Raw genomic sequence first — 19,165 nt, 5'->3', positions numbered from 1 at the left:
CGGTAGGGTTGGAAAGCTAACCAAAATAGAGGGGACTTATCTGGGGCAGTCTCTCTTCAGGGGCCAGGGGGAGTGGGGCTGGCGCTTGCAAGCAGAACAGCAGCCGAGAAAGCAGTTATTACATAATATAAAAACTGAAACGTGTGGGGGGAACGGACAAACGCGCTGAGGCAGAGCTGCCGGCGGGAGCAGAATGAGAAGAAGCCTCGAGGCAGACGGTGCTAACTGGGGGAAGGGGAAATGCTTCCTGGGATTTCAACCACGGTGTCCCAGACTACCTTGGGTTAGCTTCCCCTTCAGCCGCCTTCTGAAGGAGGTCCCCCTTCTCCACCAGCCCCGTCCGTTTTGCAGAAGGGAGCGGTGGCGAAGGGAACTTGGCTTGCCAAAAAGAAAAGGAGCCGCCACAAGCAGCCGGGGACGCGACTTGTGTCGTTGCAATATGGCCTCATGATTCATTCATTTCCCGAGATTACCTCCCCCCCTTCCCCCCTTCCTCTCTCTGCTGTTCAGAATTGATCCGGGGCTGGCGGTTCGCTCATCATCTCTGCAATAAGATGCGCGGGGTGGATAAAGGTGGGGGGGTGGATGGTGGTGGTGGAGCGGGGAGGGTTGGAAGGAAGAATATATAAATGCTTCGCTGGATCCAGACTGAGCCGAGGGCGGTTGCTGTCAATATCCCGAGGTTGAAATACAACATTTACAGGCTGGGGGAAAGAGGGAGGAGACCGGGAAAAGAGGGAGGGGACCAGGAAAGAGGCGGAGGGAGGACGGTGCTGCGGTATTGCTGCTGCTGCTACCTTGGAAGGGATGCTACCTTCCTAAAGAGAATAAAGATAGGTTGGTGGTTGGAAGCGCTAGATTGCCTTTGCTGAGCCCGATCCAGTGCGAAGTGAACCGATAAAGTGGAGGGGAGTGGAAAGCCGGGCTTTGCAGTTGCAAACTCGAGCATTACTGTGGTTAGGGATTTTCTTTCTTTCACTGTGAGTTATTGGGATGTATTGTGTGTGTGTGTTTGTGTGTACGCACTAAGGGAGGCTCAGACAATCTCGTACACATGTTGTGCCTTGACAAAGGTTTGAATTGTACTGAAATGGAATTAGCATCAGTAACCCCCGAGGGTTTAGCAAATGGACGTCTGGGGGGTGTCTGCCCTTGTGCAGGCGACTCCAAGCAAGGAAGGGGAGGGGGATAAGAGAACAAGCTGAATCTGAGTTACCCGGAAGGCAGAGAAGGAGTCCTTTAAGGCTATTTTAAAAATATCGCATCCGCTGCCCTTCTGCTTAGCTTATGCGCGCTTCGGAATCACCCGCCCCGTTCAATGCGAAACGGAGCTCCGGATGTCACGGCCATTTATAACGAAGCTCGTCTTGGAGGCGGTGGCGGGCAGAGAATCTAATTCCTCCTCAGTGACGACACGCGTTGGCCTCAGCCACCTTTCCTTGCTCGCTGACTGTAGCCTGATGGCGATGGGAAATCAGCCCTCGGTCTCCTGGAGACAGGAAAATACGAACGACCTTTTTATTAAAAAACAATTATTTTTTTCATGGAAGCCGGCTGTCGATGATTCCCATTCTTTGCTCCGCAGAACATCCGATGCGTCACCCAATCAGACGAAAGGCTGCTTGGGTGTCATTGAAGTTCTGCTGGCGCGCATGCGCCCAGGTTTTAATCGCTGCCGACTGCAGCGGGGTTTTTCCTGACCGGAGCCTTCGTTAGAGCGCCGCTATTGATTTCCGATTCGTGCCATAGCGGTAGCAGCAGCCCAACTGGAGGATAGGCAGAAAGAAAAAGAGAGAGATGGATTGAGAAATAGGGGTAGCCCGAATACGCGCCTGTGCGAAGATAGATAGGACTAGGTCTACTCGCATAGGTTGAAGACAAGGTTCCGTGCTTAAAAGGAAAGCAGTGCGGGTGCATGCACAAATAAGATGTGTGCGTCCACTTTGGATTAATATATGTCTAAATATATAAATATATTTATATGCGCAGCACGCTTATAGCTGTATGCACGCTGATGGAGAGGCGCACGCGCACTGGTTTTTTTTTTTAATCAAGATGCGGCTACAATAAAAAAAAATTGGCTCGCAACATCTGGGGGAGTAAAAAAAACACTTCATCCACCGTCAAAATATCTGGCACGTATGAAGGAATATCATTTTTATGGCAAACCGCTTGTAGGAGATACGTCCCCCAAAAAGGGGGATTAAATAATTCCCGTTCAAATAATCAAAACGGTTTGACAGAACCACCGAATGGCGCCTTTCCCCTACTCTCTGCCTAATGCGGAAGGTTTATTTGTCTTTTCCTCACGCTCGACAGCCCCCGCCTCCAATGAGCTAGCTGAGGTTTAAGGCATCCCTGGAGTTTTATGCGTCTTGAATGTGCATGATGGACACACAGCAAGGGTGTTGCAGTAACAAGTTGCTTTTTCAATTCGCGGCGGCGATGCTTCGTGGTGCCTAATCGGCGACATTAGATACCTTAGTCTCTCTCGCTCCACCACTTCTCGCCCACCCACACCCACACGCGGATCTTCTGCATTCCTTTTCCCCACAGAAGGATGTGGCGTTGAAATTATTCGGGCTGGTTCCTCCCATCCCTTTCCTCGAAATGTGTATTCCATCTAATAGCTGGCAATAATTCCTTCCAGCATGTTAATAGAAGCGTCTTCCAGCGGATTTTTTTAAGGGGGGCAAAAACTCCGGAAAGAAAGCTTTTTACAATAACTGCTTGTCAGCCTGACAGACTGTAGCTGTGAACAATATACAATTAAGGACGTTGGGGGCGGTGGGGGGAGAGACAGAGGGAAGGAAGGAAGGGGAAATCACAACCATTATGCGGAGGCGGGGGCAGAGGAGCGGGTTGGTGCTGCTGAGCCCTTTTCATCTTTCCGGGGCGGGGGTGGGGGGGTGGGAAGGGAGGTGGCGAAAAAGACGAACGGGAAGCCATGATGGGAGATGCTACATTGAGCGGACTGCTTTGCCAAGCCAAGGGCATGGGATCGGCGGCAGGCTTCCGACCTCGGCCGGTACCTGAGCCTTGCCACTCTCGTTTTAATCCCCTTTGTCGGGATCCCCCCTGGGGCGAGCTGCTCCTGCAGCCTCGGGACCTCAGAAATCAGGCGGGGAAGCTGGCAAACCCAGTTCAAAGCCCTAGTATTTCTGAGTTACCTTTTTTGGGAGAGGGGTTGAGTCAAAGGGGAGGAGAAGGAGGAGAGGAGATTCTTGAAGGAAAAGACCCGCCGCCGCCCCAATAATGAAATAACGCACAATTAGAAGAAAAGGAGGGAGATCTGGGGAGACCTGGTTTCTGAACTCGGAGGAATTGCCCGGTGTACCTCCCATCTGCTGACCTGTTTTTTTTGGGGGGGGGGGTTTCCTTTGCAGCCCTTCCTGGCTTCCTTCCTCGTTTGCTTTCTACCTGATAAGTAGCTTTGGGGGGAGGGGGGGTTGGGCTACCTGATTCAGCCAGAGACTTTGATTTGTGGGATTGACAACCTTATTATGCAGCCAGGCTTATTATTGATGTTATTCCCTTCTCGGTTGCCATGACCACCTTGTGAGAGACATTCAATTTTCTCTCTTCCATCATCATTATCTATGAGGCCATCTGTTGTGGAAAATGAATTCAGCCTCATTTGCATGACTGATAAGCAATTTTTTTATCTATTTAACAGAAGGTCATATGCCGGGGATTTGGAGCTGGTGAAAAAAAAAAGTAGAGGGGGAGGAAGAGTATGTGGCTTGGGGGTGTATGTGGAAGTAAAACATCCCTTTAGGCCTACTTGTCTTTTGTTTTGAATTTGTCATCTCTACCAGGGAGATGTTACTCTTCTGCTCCCCCCCCCCCATGCACACCTCATACTTGCACACTAAACTATGTGTGTGAGAAGGCTTCAGCATTCAAGCACTCTCCTCCATTTTTTAGTAGAGGGAAACGTTTAGGTTTTTTTTTTCTTTAAAAAATTCTGAAGTATAGGCTTTCATTTTAGAAATCAGTGAAGGGGGATGTTTTCTTGGGGTTCTTTATGGTGTGTTTCAAATTTTTATTGTTCCTTTTACTTTTTCTTGTATTTTCTTCCTCTCTGCTTTCCTTTACCATTTTGACATTTCATATAATTTGCTTATGATGGTAAATGAAGATTGTGAATCGCGTTCAACTGAGGGGTTGTTCCCTGAAGTAATCCAGAACTCTAGATCTTGCTTTACTTTGCTTTGCTTCACTTACTGGGATCTTTTATATTTGCCTTGTTTACTTCATCTCCCATTTCTCTCATTTTGAACAGGGTATTTGCTGAGCTGTCCAGAGGTCTCAGAAAAAGCCTAAAGTAATATAATGGTAAAATATAATTCTATCAAAATATTATCTTGCATTAATGAAGCTTCTTGCTTATATCAAATTATGCACACTGCAGATTAACTGCTTAATAACCAAACAAATCAGCAAAACTGCACAGATATTCCTAGATCACTTGAAAATTATATTTCCTTAAAATATGAACTTTAATATATTTGTTATACAGCACTATACAGCACTATATGTTATACAGCACTAAGTTCACAGTTTATATTTATAGTTACTAAAAGCAGGTTATGCTCTTTAGACCAACATACAGGTTTTTAAAACGGCTCTGATGAAGTTTAGTGGCCTACATATTTGCCAACAAGTGAAAACAGAGTACATGTATACGTCAGTTTTGTAGTGAAAAATAATGTAATTCAGTCATCATTATATGTGAAATTACACCTATTTTCCTTAAATTATTGATTTTGGCAGTCTTCATACTAAAAAACAGTTGGGGTTTTACAATATGTTTATCATAAAATTGGTCTATGTGATAAATATTTAAAATTTTTATTTAGATTTATTTGTACAACAGAATTATGTGTTTATAGAATGATGCATTAATACTAAAGCGATGTTCTTGTTGAACTTGCTATAAAAAAGATAACATACCAAAAGGTAATTTAAGTTTTGTTTTCCTGAAATGGTCCTGGAACAAAGTTGTTACTGCTGTACATAAAATAGGGAGGCAATGAATTGGATTTAGACTTGGTCATACTTAAATAGACCCATTATAATCATCCAGATAAGTTAATAATGGCTATGATTGTCTGAATACAACCCAATATAATTATTATTATTTAAATGTCAAAATAAAAAGTATTTCTATGCCAATTTTGTAAATATTCTTTCACAAAATATGCAGTGACCCTTTTTATTGTTTTAGAAAAAGTTCAGTTTCATGAAGTTCCTTGCTGAGATTGAGTTGGATTCTGTGGATTTGTTTATTTTCATTCCCATCTATTTTTTGTCATCCTTGACATCTTTTCTTCATTTTTAGTCTATTGTCACATTTTTCCTTGTTTTTAAGTTCTATTTCTACCCACCTGGAGTAATTGGAAGTCAATAATAATTAATACAATTGAATAAATTAAATTAATAAAATAATAATGAAAAACTGCCAATGACTTATAATTGGAACATTAAAAAAAGAAACTGAAAGCTTCTGAAAAGAAACTTAACAGTGGACCACCTGGTTAGCTGCTTGCAAGAAGATTGTACAGACTGACTAAAACAATGGCATGACAAAATAGCAACAATGGTGCATTGGAAGATTTGCAAGAAATACCATTTGCCTGCAAGCAAAAACTGATGGAACCATAAAATATAACAAATACATTCACACACACACACACACACACACACACACACACACACAGAGAGAGAGAGAGAGAAAGAGAGAGAGGGAGAGAGACCTGTAAAGGAGAAGTAGAATAACTAGCAAAAAATATATAGTACCAATAGTAATAGACATCTTGGGTGCATGGAACACCATTGGCATTGGCACCATCAGTCAGTTGCAAAGACAGCTATATTTAAGTTGTGGAATAACTTATATTAATAATATTGAACAATTTTATCAATATAGTAAGCTGGATAGTTATGCGACCCCCGAGAGGTCTGTAGGGGGCGTGCATAAGCGCACCATCGTGCCTACCGTCCCTGTCCTATTGTTTCTCTTCTTTTATTTTTCTTATATGTACCCATTTCATGTATTCACAACTATGTATACACTTATACTTATTATCTTGTAAACAATTGGCAAATCAAATAAATAAAATAAATAAATAAATAAATAAATAAATATCCTACATGCAAGCTCAAAAGTAAGATCCATTAATTATAGGCCTACTCCCAGGTAAGTGGTATAGGACTGCATATCTTATAATAAAGGCTGAACAGATTGAGAGGGAAAGCATGAAAAATCATCGTCTCCTCAATTGGTAACAGCTGCAGTAGCTTGAAAAAATTAAGAGTTTTGTGAAAGTCTTGAGAGCTTGGTTTTTAACTATTTGAGGTGTGTAGTACTTTCACTTTGTGTAAGCTGTGAGCTAGTTCAAATGCCTTGCAAAGAAGAATGAAGGAAAAGATACAATGTTTTAAAAGAAAACCCATCAGAGGTAATGCTCTTGGTTTTCTTTCCCTGCCCCCATAAAAGTTAATTACCAAGCTTGGTTGGATTCCTCCTTGCCACCCTGACATTTGACTGCTGCTAATTCACTGATTAATCTCATTAATGTGATTATGGAGGGATTTGGAGTTGGCTGCCATTGTTCTGCAGATAGTGTTTTTCAGAGTGCTTGTCACCTCATTCAGTTTTGCTGTGATTTCCCCCCTCCTCCTCCTCGAAAGGATGTTTGAGCTGCCTTCTTCTCCTTTCAGCACCAGGAGCTGTCCGCTGCTGATAGTAATTACTTTGAGCCCTGACTTCCTATTAGCTTACTGGAAAATAAGAAAGTAGCTCACTTTCATCACCTTCCTTAACGATTTGCTACAAAGAGCAGGTTAACCATGGGAAAATACTTAATCACTAACATTATGCATACACTTGAAGGGAGAAAAAATGAAACATGTTCACTTTTATCTTTGATTTCCTCCCCTTGCTTTTGTATTTATGTAGCCTATAAAATGTGGATAATATTGTAGAATTTGCCTATTCTTTCACCCTTGTAATATAAGACAAGATCAGTTACTTCTCTGGTTTTCCTTCAATAGCTTTTCATTTCTTCAGAAGAGCCCATTTTGAAAAAATGGCACTCCTTTTTCTCCTTCATATATGAATAGCCTTGCTGGCGTAACTCAGCTCTTCAAAATTCCTTGTTTCTCTATCAGCCAGGGCTCTTATAGATGGCTTCTCACCACATTTACATGTTGTTCCCCCTCCCATTGCTAGAATGTCTCTGTCATAAATCCACATTCACATCCATATTGATTGAACCTGAGAGATTCTGTTTGCATCAACATTTCAACAATTCAGCAAAATATTAGCAGAGATGTTTGTTTCCAGAAATGGATCTAGGTTTTCACTGTGCAGAGCTAATGCTCCATTTGCTCCATTCATATCCCCAGCTAAATCCAGAAATGCTGTTCAAAATATGATGCTTTGAGGACATCCGTGCATGATCAACCAAACTGCTGCTTTACTTTATCATGAGATGCTGTGACTGCGCATGTGCAGTAACTTTTCCAACCTAGTTTGAATATCCTTTCTGCTCTTCAAGAAATGTGCCACTATACTGAATATTTCAAGCCTTGATTAAACTCCATCATGTTTAGAGTTTTCTCTGAATTTAACAATTATGGAGGCAATTAAATGTGCAAATTAATTATATATTTACTCCAGAATAAAAAGTAGTTTTATGTATACATTTACTCAGTAGTATTAAGCATATTATGTTGTTGGGGTTGTGACTAGTTGTGTGCACACACAACATTGAGAATATAGTATATCAAGAAACATGAAAGGCATATAGAATATATTTTTGATATTGATGTTTGGTATTTAATGTTCACAGCTGGGCATTCCCATACAGATTTACCTTTGCATCTCCTCTGTACTCTGAATTGAAATTTCAGAGTATCTTATTCAGGCCTTCTCATGCATAAAGGAAATACTGTTTTCAACCATAAGCTTGAATAGAATAAACTCTAATAACCACATTGTGTGGCCATCAGACTAGGTGTTGCTTTCTCATGATAGCTGCATAATTTAAACTTGTGTCCCTCCTCACCACCTTGCTGCACACCCTACATTTTATCTGGCAGATTGGAGAGAAGAGACCACTGCAAGTAGGTATATGAACAAAAGGTAAAAGATGTCCAAGATATATCTAGGATTATTGCATATGCAGGGTTTTTTTCTTAAGGGATTTATTTGGGCTGGTTACAGTTTTGTAGCCCTTATTTGGGGATCACTATCCTGTCTCATTTGAAGCTAAATTTCCTCTACCAATTTTTTGAATGCCACCAGCTAATTTCAAAACCATTTATTCAAGTTGAGAACTAGTTTCCTTTTCAAGTAATTTTTACTTACAAGTAAAAAGACTTTTATATCAAACCAGAGGAAGAATGCTCATAATTACCTACCTGTTTCTCCATGCCCATCATATTGCATCCCAAATAACAAAGGCCACAAGATTACTCCGCCATTGCAATGTATGTTTAGTGATGGGGCTGAATCTGCACATCTGCTACAATTATGTAGCAAAATGTTATTTTGAAAATGCTTCCGAATATTGATTTAGTGTGTATCATTAAGAGAAAAGTAAAGGTTTTCATGGTTTCAGGGTAGCATTTATCAGTTCTGAAGAAGTGGAAAAGTTATAATTTTGGCACCAAGCTTCTAATCATATTTTACAAAAACAAAATACCAGTAGTTTAAGAACATATGTACAAAACAGGATTTTAATACCTTTATGCTATTTTAAATTATCATCAGCATTTCAGAAAAAAAGAAAAGTAGGACTGATCTCAAACTTCTGGATCTGATGCCTTTAAACTACTATTGATATATCCCGTCTTCCCATTGCTTAAGTTGTAGATTTGGACAAGAGATCACATAATTTATCTCACAAACACTAGGTTGCCATCTGCAAGCTGCAATTCAATTTATATCAGTCTACTGCTCTAAACCTTAGAGAAACCCTAGAGAATTGGATAGGTCTTACTTCTAGGTAGGTACTTGTTTCATTTTGTAAATTTCACCTGTGAATTTACTTTTAGAGTTATCTAGGATGAGATCAGGAATTTGACCTTTGAACTAGCCTTTCTTTCTGTATCTGCAATCTGGGTTTAGATTCTAGGTCACAGGAAGTGTGATTCCCAGCTAGAAGTGCGAATCCCAAGATTCCTAATTTTAGTAAACACAGGAAATTGCTCTTCCACTATTAAACTGAGTGAGATTTTATCTAAACAGTTAACAATTTGTTTCATATGATACTTAGCCGATATCCCCTCTTTTTAGTCAAGAATCTAAGATTCTAAGTGCATTTATTTAAAAACTCCATTTAGTCTGATGATCCCCGATTACCTCCAAATACAGTTGATATGCATTTAGGAGCATAATCAAAGGACCTCAATGGCTCCCCTTTTTGAGGAAGCATGCCTGAGAACCGGGCTCTCTACCGTCTTTAGATCAGAATCTCTCATTAAAAACAAGCCTCCTCCTCCAACCCTTTTCCTAAATAAGGGCTGTCTCTCCAGCCAGACTACTTTAGCTTTTTGGCGTAATAAAGGAAGCCCCGAGGATGTTGTCAGAATTGGGGGAGGTGAAAGAGCTGCAGGTGTGTGTTTCTCTCTCTCTCTCTCTGTGTGTGTGTGTTTGGGAGGGGGGCAGACGAGGGGAAGGGAGGGCTGAAATCCTTTTTGCTTCTTGGGGAAACACTTCGGTTGTCCTGCCTTTAACCTGTTCAAGTCCACAGAGAGAGAGAGAGAGAGAAAGATGCTTCTATTGCCACGTTTTTGAGCTGCAAACAAACAAACACACACACACACACACACAGAGCGAGAGAGAGCGAGACAGAGGGTTGGCAGGGTTTGTTAGCAAGACAGCAGAGAAGCTGTCTGTGGAGCTGTCGGGGGAGCCCAGGAGGAAAGCGAAGGGCGGGCTGGGCTCCAGCAAGGCTTTTCCTTCCCTTCAGACTGCAGTGCGAGCTGGGAAGGGAATTGCCAGCAACTCTCGGTCGCCTCGGCCGCGGCGTCTGCTTCGGGCTTCTCCCAGCGCGTCAAGCAGCCACGAAAGCGCGCGCGCGGGGGGCGGTTTACTCGGGCAGGCTGGAAGGAGGAGGTGTGCGCCGGGTGACTTCCCACGCGGGGAGTCATCTTAAGTCACCCCCGCCGTCGCAAGAGCGGTCAGTATTCTCATTCACACACTCTCTCTCTTTTTTTTTTTTGCAAAGGCTGCAGTTCGACGACGTCGGTGGCGCGCGCGTGGGGGGGGGCGCGCGCGCGTGGAGGGAGAGAAACTGGGTTGGGGGGTGAGGCGGAGGAAAGATTCGGGTATGCTGAGCGCGGGGAGGCTGCGTGGGTCTTATCTCGGTGAGGCGATAAAGGTGTTGCGAGTTCAGGCTGGGTATTCTATAGAGCTCTGCCCGCGTGAAAAAAAAAAAAACAGCCGCGGTGCGTGTTTCAGCTGCTGCGGGAGACAGAATTGTGCGGGGGGGAGGAGAAAGGAGGAGGAGGGGACAATGGTATCTGAGAGAGGCGGAAGAGTTGTGGTTGTCTGAGGGGAAGGAGAGGTTGGGCTGGGTATGCTGTGAGGAGAGGCTGCATCTGAGAGGAAACGTTTTGTGTGTGGTGGGGTGGGGGGCGGGATTGTACGCGAGGGGAGGCTGCGTGGAAAGATGGGGATTCGGGAAGGAGAGTGAGTGAGGACTTCTGTTTACTGCGTGGAAAGCCAACTGGTGAGAGTGCTGTGGCTGTGTGTGAGGGAGGACATGAGGGTGAGTTGCTTTGGGTGCTCTTACGCGAGATAGACGGTAATATTGTTTAGGAAAAGACAGGTGAAATTAAGGTAACTTTCGCAGCCCCCCCCCCCCAAGGAAAATTAAGATTGCCCAAGAAAGAAATATTTTTATTTTGTAGCTCTATCCAATTGGGGGTGGGTGAGAACTGATTGCCAATATTTACAGAAGTCTTATAAATAAAAACAAATACTGGGGGAAAAGTTTATCAAAGGTTTAACATTCATATGAGGGTGCGTTCTCAGCCTTCTTACAGTTTTCCAGTGTTTTCGGTTAAGATTCCTGAGGTTGCTTTTAATTCATCATTTTTTGACTGAAAAGTGGAAGATATTATGAATTCAAATGTAGAAAAGTTGGTTTAGATGTGTGCTTCCTCCCCCTCCCACAAGAGAAGGGACTGGCCTGCAGATGTTGACCTTTTTAGCATAGGGTCACATTCTCACAACTCATTGTACAGTACTGCAGCAGAAAACTGTTATGCTTTAAGCAAAAATATTTGCTAATAGTAAGTGTAATTTGTGGTTTGTAAGATATAGGTTGTTTGAAGTGATTTAATTTAGAGGCACATGTCAGAAAACTATTCAAAACAGTTCTTCACTAGATTCAGAAAAAAAGTGTAGCAGAAATTTTATATACTGTAGATTTATATGTGGGTGCATTTTTGTCAAACTGGGAAAAGCTTCTAACAAGTGTTCTAAAACACTTTTTGAGCTGCCATTTTGTTTGTTTCGGTTTGTTAAAAAGTTCAATTAACGAAGGTATGGTAGATCCAGATTCTTACTGTTGTCTCTCTTCAGATATGCAAACATTTTTTTTCTTAGCTCAAAATGTCCTTTTTTCTCTTTTTAAAGATGTATATTCAGGTACTGACCCAAATGAGTTAGAGATATTTGAAGGTAACTTTGAATTTGTTGCATTCAGATGTTTTAAATTTTTTTCTCAAAAGAAATAGGTCAAAATGGTAGTGCATTTGCTATATTTCCTGGCATTCTTTTTTTTTTTTTTTTTAGTAAGAGCTGGCTTTTCTATGTCACCAGTCATAAAAGAGACTAGTTTAAAAGAAAACATCATCTACTGGATTGCTGGTAATAGCCCAAGTGGTATTTTATGGTTCCCATCTATTACATTAAATACAGCATTTCACATGATACACATTCTGCCCCTCCAGAGATTTAGGGACCTTTGGGTACAATGTAGACAGCATATGTACCTTCAATCTCGCCTGACTACTGCAAGGCTAGTAAACAGAAGATCTCAAAATTATTGTTATAATCTGGGGGGGAGGGGGGGAAGGAATCTAAGTCAAAGGTAGTTAAGGAGTCCATCTACAATTTAGGCAAGAAATGAATACACTATGAAGGAATCTTGAATGAAACAGGGGAAATCAGCACTATGCTACTGATGTTATTCTGCTGCAGTAATGTGGTCTCTGAGGGAACCTGTGCTGTATGCATATACTATCCAGCTAGGCTATTCTGTAGCCTACTGCCTGCCTTGCTGTTGCTGTTGCTTTCAAATGGAGGCTACTGCTGATGTAGCAAGCAGAATGCTGCACTCATGCATCTCTTTCCCCATCAACTTGCTTTTATTTCTTGCTTTCAACTTCAGGTCCATTGTTCCTGTCTGAAAACATTTTGACCTTTGTCTTTGTGGCAAAATAATTAGCATACCGATAAGAAGCAATTCCCATCTCTTATACCTTGGAAATGCACTAAGAGAAGAGGTGCATTTGAAAAAGTTGACTGGTTGAATGGTGAACAAATGGTGGGCATTTGGAAGCATTGCAAGGATTTTTTGAAGCAGATTTCTCACTTTTCTGGGTGAATCCCTTAACATGGAAAGCAGGCTGGCTGATGCTGAAATGATAGTTTGATTGTCTGGCCTACCTGAAAGTACCGAGTTGGACTGTGTGCATACACAAATCATTTGGACTACTTTGTTTTGCAATTCTTCAGCTTTTCAACTGATAAGTCTATTCAGGTAAGCATATGCCTTTTTCCCTTCACTGAACTTGACATGATCTTTCTGTTTAGAAAGTGTAAGAAACTTGAATTGTTTAACAAGGGACAAAAGAATTACATATTTTTACTTTTTCTGAAGACGTTTTACTTGGCTTTCTTCAGCTACATTGCAGTCTGAAATGTTGAGAGATTCAGATTCTTTTCCTAGGTCAAACAAAGAGTTCAGTACACTCTTTTCTGATACATACAGTAACAATTCTAGAACATTTGGGTAATGTTTTTCTTAAAATCTCATGTTATTTTACTGAGAAAGCTTAGAAGGTAGAATTTGGAGGGCATACTTAATGTATATACATATTTAGTATACAGATGAAATTGCACTTTTAATAGTGACTTAGATAATTTTAACAAGTCACTGATACAAGTGCCTGCAAAGGGCAAAATATTGTTTTTATATTGCTGGAAGATACTCTCTACAGAAAAAGAAAAGCAGCAGTGCAAAATCAAGCCCATTTAAACCTAGGCACCAAAATCTATTCTTTCAGTTCCTCCAAAGTCTTTCTCTAGCAACCTGAATATAATGAAGCCTTCTAGTAAGTAATTGGCTTGTTTATTATATAATTCTGTAGAGATATTTTAATTTTTATCAGAATATGTATTTTTTTATCTTTGTAATCTAGGAATAGTTTTACCCTATCATAATGCTTCTAATCTTAAAATAGAACTCTTTAATTTGACTAATTTGTTTTTTTTTAAACCAAACAAATATTGTGAGGTTGAAATTTAAGTGTGGATTATAATTTAATTGCATTTTCTTAATTCCTTACACATTACAAGTTTTGTATTTGGATATTTTGCCTTAATATTTAATAAAATTATTTCTTACCTATTTTTCAGGGGAGATATGTTTATCAAGGTGGCAAAATTTTTGACTTTTTAAATTTATGTAGCAGAATATTTATAAATTGTAAACATAAAAACTAAGCATGAACACAAATAAAATTCATAACCTAAATTTTTGAAGGAAGCAGTTAACCCTGATTATCATAGCTTACTTTTGCTCGCTTGTAAGTTTGAATGCTGGACCTGAACTTGGTGGTTGTGATGTAGTTAATTTATCCTATGCTTATGGCTATGTCTTATTATATATTTATAATGAGTTTGCTGTATTTATAATGGAAAACAAAGATGACTGAAGAAAAACAAAGAAAAAGTACAATTGTGACAGAAGCCATTTGTTTCCACTGGGGGGGAAAGTGAGGAGTATTACCAAGCTCACACAAAGAAAAAGAATAAGTAATTTGAAATAAAAACAATTATTTTTCTGACCCTGCAAAAGCAGTACTTCATGCTCATCTTAATTTTGTAGTTTGGGTAGTGAAAGGAGATGTTAATTCAGTGTTAGTATTAAGCTGAAACAGAATGCAAGGCAGTTTGCTTCTTGCCAGCTACAGCACTTCCTTTGTGTTTGAATTTACTGCTCAAGTATACTCCCTGTGTTGCAGAAAGGACCAGATTGTCCACTGAAGTTATTTATACTGTAACTTCGTAGATTTATGGTAAATTGTTTATCCCTTTTATGAAATTTACCATTCTTATATTTTTACTTAAAACATCATGTAATTAAATAGCTATTTTATTCTGTTTAATAAATGCCACTATTTTCTTTTCCTAATTATTATATATATATATATATAAATGAATATAAAAATGAGCCATCTATATTAAAAATTATACTTTCACAGCATGGTAATTTACTGAATGTTATTAATGATCAATTTTATATTATTGAAATTATTTAAACAGCCACATGGTTATTAAATTTCTTGACCCAATTATAATTCAAAATATAGTTCTTTTATCAGGTGTCTTATATTTTTTAATCATATTTAATAACTGATCTCAATTCCCAAAATAGCATATGAATCAGGGAAAATAACTTTCAGTGCTGTCAAGTGACTCTTGCGATTATACTTTATCAGAACTTAACATTTTAATGTTACTTGCCCATCCCTTCTTTGAAGCACAGAAAAGGCCTAGAAGTGATATGAAATATCTATAAACAAAAGAGCAGCTACATTAATCACTTATTAATTGGGGTTGAGTCTACATTTTGCAAATTCTCCTTTAAGTTCAACTATGATCCAAGAAATCTTAAGCAATTTATTGCATATTGATAAATGTAATTTCTACTCATTCATACTTCAGTCCAATACCAATCTGAAGTATTGATCCAATACCTATCAGAAGTAGAAGCTTAGAGAATTATAAAATATATAAAAACAGAGAAGTATTGAGTATCATAGGAAAGATCAGATAATATGCCATTAAAGTAATACCTTTATTTTTAATTTTGCTGGCTATGGTATATATATATATCAAAGTTTAATATTGTTGCTTGGAAAAGGTTGCAAATGTACATTTGCCACAAACCATGGTAGCCAGCTTGGCTGTGAAATAATCAAGGCTGCAGGGCACCCCATGGAGAGCCATCAAATCAAGTCTACTATGGAACAGTCTGGTAAATTGTGAACATACAGAAATCAATGTTGCATCTAACAGTAGGCCCTTTGGTTCCTGAAACTCCCACGAGTCTGGGCCATTGGCAACGAGTGTGAGGAATTGGTTTCAGACACCCATTTTGTTCAGGATAAATTTAATACATCTTGAGAGTTAGGAATAAGCAAACTGATTATAGCTCAGTACCAAACAAGCTCATAAAGTAGCTGTAAGATTGTAGATTTTAAAGCTATTCAGCATTTGAAAGCTTGGCTCTTTCATACTTTTGCCAGCGGGACATACCTCATGCCAGCATGGGTCTCTTGAATTGGGAAGCTGATTAGAAAGGGGCATGGTTATACCAGCCTTGTATATTCATTTGGCAATAATCCAATTCTTTGGGAGTTTTGAGTAGTGTTGCTTGTTGCTTTTGGCATGAGAGGGCCATGAAAGCCAAATCAAGTGCTATTTTTCAAATTACTTCTGTGATAGGTTTTGAGCTAGAGAGTTATTTTATTCTGAAAACAGCATAATTAAATACAACCTTCTTTGTTCTCAATGTCTGTCTAGCTATTGTTACAAAACTAAAATTTTATTAAACTGATTGATAGAAATGAATTTCAGTATTTTTCTAAAGTTTGTTGCCCTATGTTTTCAAATGCATAACACTGTCTTTCAAGCTTTATTTCTATTTTTGGTATAGAAATTCAAGAGGTATCAGATAAGTAGGTTGTTGGAAGGTTAGATTAAGTCTGAGATACCTGACACAAGAAAGTACATGAAAAGTATCTCACATAGTATATACTAACTGGTATATTTTGAGAATAGTTGCAAAAGAGGTAACTGGAATATAGAGACTTAAGTATCAACTTTTGCTCCCAAGAGAAATTTTGTCCTTTATCATCTCTGGTTACAACTAAAACATATTATAAAGGAATAAAATCCTATCCCTGGCTTTACGCTTATTTCCCCTAACATGCTGCAAATAAGTATCTTGTTACAGTTCATTCTTGTCAGCTCTCAAACATTTTCTTCCAATTAAAGTGAACCCAATACAACACGATAGTAGATATAAGAACTATTATTTAAGAACATTATCGGTATGTAGGACTATATTTTCTTTGAATCCAGCTCAACTCTAAATCTGGTTGGGATTCTTTATATTTTGCTTATATATTTTAAAAAAAAATCCTGTTAGATTATACATGATTCTGCCACAGCTGAAGATTCTGATATAGGCTGTGCTTGAGAGGGGTAACTCATCTAACAAAAAGGAGAAAGATAAACCAAAGAGATGTAGATTCAATCATTTTGGAGAAGAAACCTGGATGTCAATACTTCCAAAACAATGGCTGTGGCATTATGATCTGAGGTTCTAATATTGCTTTCATAATAAACCTCACATAAAATATGGATAAACAGAAAGGGAAACCTGGCTTATCCTGACTCATAGTGCTTTTTGTCTCTGACATAAATAACATTGGTGCTATGCAGATAAATAAGTGGGTCAGTAAAATCTTTCATATTATAGCCAATTGAAAAGATGGGGGAGCATTTGTAAGTATATATGACAGCCTGTTGTGTGCTTTTATCATGTGAAAATGGTTTAATAAGCAATTATACCATGGTGTTTTTTTCTTATTGTGGTAACTACCTAAATGATCCAAACATCTTACATACACCATCAAATGTAAATAAAATCACTGCTCATTCTTTCATGCTGCTGGTCATATTTTAAAAGTTTTATAGGCCACATCTTACATGATTTTTTTTAAAAAATAACCTTCAGAAAACATAATTCTTAAATGATAGTGGGAGCAGACACTGATCTGTGAAAGTTAAGCCCACATGAAAACAATGAAGGGGCCTAATGATTGGAAACAACAAAAGAAAAATAACTTTAGCTTTAATATAAACAAAGTTATTCATTTGCTGATTTAATTGATTTAAGGACAGCTATCTTTTTAGGTAGCAAGTGTCATCAAGTAATTATGTTCAGTGGTGTTGGTTGTATTAAAAAAATAATGATTTACATATCAAGATTTCCTAAATTTATATTTCAACAATATCACTTCTGAGATGCCAGCAGATCTCATCTGAGAATATTTCAATATTGTAAATTTAGGTTATCCCATAGAATTTCAGTAAAATCCTACAGGATCCATATATATAAGATAGGTATGTTTTGCTGGGTCTGAATTGAAGATTTTGATTACTGGTGTTACTGCTCTGGCTATAATTTTAAAGAATTAGTAACTCTGAGGGCTAGGAAATATTTATTTCAAATCCATACCCAACCATAAACACTTGGGAAATGGATTCAGGCTTAATCTTTTTTCCTTCTGCAGGCAAAAGTCTTATTTGAAATTGGTGTTGCAAATTCTTGAAATTCTTCATTCCGAAATAACGGAATAACAGAGTTGGAAGGGATCTTGGAGATCTTCTAGCCCAACCCCCTGCTCAAGCAGGAGACCCTATACCATTCCAGACAAGTGGCTGTCCAGTCTCCTTAAAGGCCCCCAGTAATGGAGCACCCACAACTTCTGAAGGCAAGCTATCCCACTGGTTACTTGTTCTCACTATTAGGAAATTTCTCCTTAGTTCTAGATTGCTTCTCTCCTTAATTTTCATCCATTGTTTCTTGCCTTACCTTCTAGTGCTTTGGAAAGTAGGATGACCCTTCTCTTTTTCGTGGCATCCCCTCAAATATTGAAGCACTGTTATCATGTCCTTCTTTTCACTAGACTAGATATACCCAATTCCTGCAACCATTGTTCTTGTGTTTTAGCCTCCAGTCCTTAATTCTATATTTGAAGATCTATTTTAATTAGCATTTATTAACTTTGGTATTTAATTAGCAATAAGGTTTAATTCTTTGAGCAGAAAATATAATATAGTGCAGTGGTGGGAGATTTTAGCACTGCAGGAACAATTTAGTTTTTACTAAGTCCAAGAGACCAACAAGTCAAAGCCAAATACAAAGAAACATGGCAAGTAGACAACTACTGAGAATGAAGGAACAGTACACTATACTTCTGAATACATGGTTGATGCAGAGCTCAGTAGTGATAGTAGAAAAAGTTCACAAGTGCTTCAGGCAAAAAACTTCTGGTGTCCTAAGTGAATTATTTATTTTTAAAAAAGCTTCTAACTGTGGGTAATGTTAGACAATGAGAGATCAGAAATCTACTGATCAATCAAGAATCTGCACTTTATTCTGTTTATTTTTGACTTAATTGGAACAAGAATTATCTTGACCACAAATACAGAATTTATCTACTAGGCATGTAGCTTTTAAATACCCTTTAAACTTGCTTGTGATTAAAATGAATCCAAAAAAGTAATGTATTGCCATTTGGAAGTATTCTGATAAACCATCTATGCTTCTGACAAGTTTCAAAACAGCATTTCCCCATAGGATACCTACACACTTACAGCAGGCCAAGAAATGTTCTCATTTTTTCCCCTCCAGGGGAAACTTATTTTGCCTGTTTACAAATTAGAAAGAATCACTAATGATCAAAACAGTTATAGACTGGAAAGACTGTCAATAATGTTAACCTTTTAATCCTAGCAAATAAAATAGGTTTAGATAGAGATAAGTTTTTTATATGATAATTAAAAAAAAACAACCCTTGATAGTGCTCTGGATCTAAACTGCTCTTCATTTGTTATCTCATTTTTTTTTTTTTGCTAGCATATTTGTTGAGATATTTTTTTTGTATAATCATCTGCCTCTGAATTGTGGACAGCATGTTAAATGATTATGCAGATTGAGATTACTAGATTTTAAAGCTGTGTTTTAAAATGAACTGTTTTAAGATATGTTTTATTTGTCTAGCCATCCCCAAATATTCAAAATAGATTATGGAAGATTAACACCAGTAATATGATTTTGTT

The 19,165-nt window shown here is 38.7% G+C and overlaps 1 protein-coding gene across 16 annotated transcripts in view; it reads left to right on the top strand.

Moving 5' to 3' along the window:
* The first annotated feature begins 9,829 nt into the window (after nt 1-9,829).
* MYT1L (myelin transcription factor 1 like) overlaps nt 9,830-19,165 on the top strand; it is a 258,465-nt gene continuing 249,129 nt past the window's right edge. For all 16 annotated transcript variants that reach the window (XM_087945947.1, XM_087945950.1, XM_026665147.2 and 13 more), the window contains exon 1: nt 9,830-10,193. The gene's annotated coding sequence lies outside the window, so the exon portion shown is untranslated. The remainder of the gene's footprint in view (nt 10,194-19,165) is intronic.

This window comes from Notechis scutatus, chromosome 1 (genome assembly GCF_049901735.1).
Source record: "Notechis scutatus isolate UNSWTSFEM ecotype Mainland chromosome 1, rNotScu1.2, whole genome shotgun sequence".
In the NCBI taxonomy this organism is placed as follows: Eukaryota; Metazoa; Chordata; class Lepidosauria; order Squamata; family Elapidae; genus Notechis; species Notechis scutatus.
This window is presented reverse-complemented; position numbering and strand designations above follow the sequence as displayed.